Raw genomic sequence first — 2,851 nt, forward strand, 5'->3', positions numbered from 1 at the left:
TGTGGGTGTCGAATCTGGGGGTACTTAATTATCCCCCATGTATTCTAAAGGGGTAATAAGACAATACATAATGATAGGTTTGTGGTTTTATATAAATAAAATATTTCCTCCTTTTGGCTCCGATTATTCAGCTATTACCTAATACTACAAGAAAAAGAACTGGAATAAATTTTGTAATCGTTAATTAAATAATGTATAAGTAAATTACTGTTATTGGGCCCACTGCCAATAACCCTTCCAATCTTAGATTTGATTGTTAGTCAATTTCAGTACTTCGTTCGTGTTGTCTTTTCCTCACTGTAACTTTACGATCACAACTTAATCGCTTTTCTGCTGTTTTTCATAAGTTAAAATTTATTGTAATAGTACATTCCGCTTTAAAATTCGAACCACTAAATGTCGCTGCGGCTAATTTTTCCGAAGAAGTATAGTTTAATTCAAATTAATTTATAATGGAAAACTCGCACTCGAATCTGGAGTTACAGAAATGTAGAAATTCGAATTAATGAAATTGGAATATGCATATTAAGGGAACAAAAAATTATTCAAGCTAGAACTTTGAACTTATATGTAGTACTTTGAGTTACAGTTATGTAATATCATTTTTACGTTATGAAATTTCATATTATAGGTACATCTTAATATAAATTTCCTGATTAACTTCACACCTTTTATTAAATGAACTAAATCACACCGTTTCACACCACACTGTGACTTCTTCAGAAGTTACACTAAACAAACGTACTTAGTTCTGGAGCTAGAAAATTCGTCGATCAAATGAGAACGAATTTACTGGGGTTATTAAAATATGGAGGTCGATTATTTCAATTTTTAACTAAAGTGCTTTCTATTTATTATGTATAAATAGTTTTCACTGTAAGCTATAAATAACATCGATATTAATTTTTTTTTCTAACGTAATTTATTTAAAAATTTATGATCACGTTTTTGTCATAAGAGCTACTGCCTACCTTATATCAGTTACAAGTCAATAGGTCATTTACATTCTATATCAAAAACTTAATGATAATGTTATGCGTTGGACATAACATGCCACACGGAAACAAAAACATAAAGTCGAAATCATTACAAATCACTTTTCTCATCTTGGATGTTCTGTCTATCGAAAACTTATAATTTTTCTTTTTGATATATTTGAAATAGTCAATAGTTGACTGGATCATTACCTGTTAATATTAAAGCTTCTAGTATCATCATTCACATACCCTTTGGCAACGAATTAATAGTTGACAAAATTGTCAGAAATCGATTAATGGGTAATATCTCTTAGAGAAACTTTACATAAATTTACAAAAACTTAAATAAAAATATATTTTGTAGTTTAATATTTCTGTTCGTTTATGTTTAGTGTTTTCTGAGTTAATTTTTGTCAAAGTATGTGCGACTATTTAGCTAAACTATTATAAATACATATGTAATATTGCGATATTATTTAATATAGAGCTTTCAAACACTTGTAGATTAATTACGAAAGTAAGTCTTACTTAGTATACGGCTGTATAAAAGCAATTTAAAGGGGGGTAATTGTAAATTGTCTTGTAATTTGTTAATTTAAATTTTGGTTGTTGTTGACTTCGACAATAGATTATTAAAAAATTGACCCGTTACAACAGCACCTTTCTTTCCTTTACGCCTCATGAGATGATTATATAAGAATCATTTTGCTAAATTGCGTCTAACGGGGGGGCTATTCTAATGATTAATGGCTCTTTTATACAATCAATTAAGGATATGTTCGAGAATTAGGTCAAGTAGACATATATCAAAATAGGAACAGTCTCCACACGATGACACTCATGTAAATGTTGTAGACTCAAGAGCTTTTTATATCAAGTGCCTGTAGTAACTACAGTGTACACACCATAAACCGTGATGCACAAAACGTACGTATGGGCGTATACAGTGTGGACCAAATGCCAGGCGACATATCCAGATCTAAACAAAACCCGTTGCATGTGATTATTAGATTATCACGTCTTCGTGTAAATAAACATACCAAGTCAGTGTCGACCAATCCTCTCAAAATACACAAATTATGTGGAAAATCCGATATGTAGCATTATTACAGCCTCTGTCAGCTGCTTCTGCATTTTTACTATATGTATAAGTTAACTCCACTATTTATAGTCACATTTGTTCTTCAAAGAACAATTTTCTTTTACTGGTGTTATTGAGATATTTTAAAGCTAAAAATTTACGTAAGACCAAGAACTTTAATTACGACGCATATCATTTTAAACATTTATTTCGTTATACTGATATTCATTCAATATTGCCTTACTTTTGTCAGTCTTGTGTACCTATGTATATGTGTATTTATATTTGTCTCGTATTTTTTTTTGGTACGCGCTGTATATTGCGTACACATACACTTTTATGTATTTATATGACAGTATCTTGTATAATGGTATTGGAGGTGGCCGGCGCCTTTATTATTTAATAAAATCAACGCTTCCTAAAACAAAATCAACAAATGAAGCTAAAAATAGTTCTGATAGAATAAATGGTATATCTTCACGAACGCTTGGCTCCTGATACAATATATTATAAATATTCTGATAACAGCGTGCTCTACACACGGCTAAAAATATAATAAATATAAACCTTATTATTTATTGTGATAACGGCGATGTTCAGGCAACATTTAATAACAACAACGGGTAAACGATCAATCCGATGGGACAGTTTCTGTATGTCGCGGCTAATCGGTATAATCTGGCGTTTTCTTATACGGGGGTAAGGGGAGAAGTTCTCGGCCTGGGTGCACGTGTCATGTCTCCTATTTGGGTGCACACGCCGTCAGTCAGTATGACAAGTTTCAGATTGCCCT

The sequence above is a fragment of the Agrilus planipennis genome, unplaced genomic scaffold, assembly GCF_000699045.2.
Source record: "Agrilus planipennis isolate EAB-ADULT unplaced genomic scaffold, Apla_2.0 scaffold34, whole genome shotgun sequence".
Classification (NCBI taxonomy): domain Eukaryota; kingdom Metazoa; phylum Arthropoda; class Insecta; order Coleoptera; family Buprestidae; genus Agrilus; species Agrilus planipennis.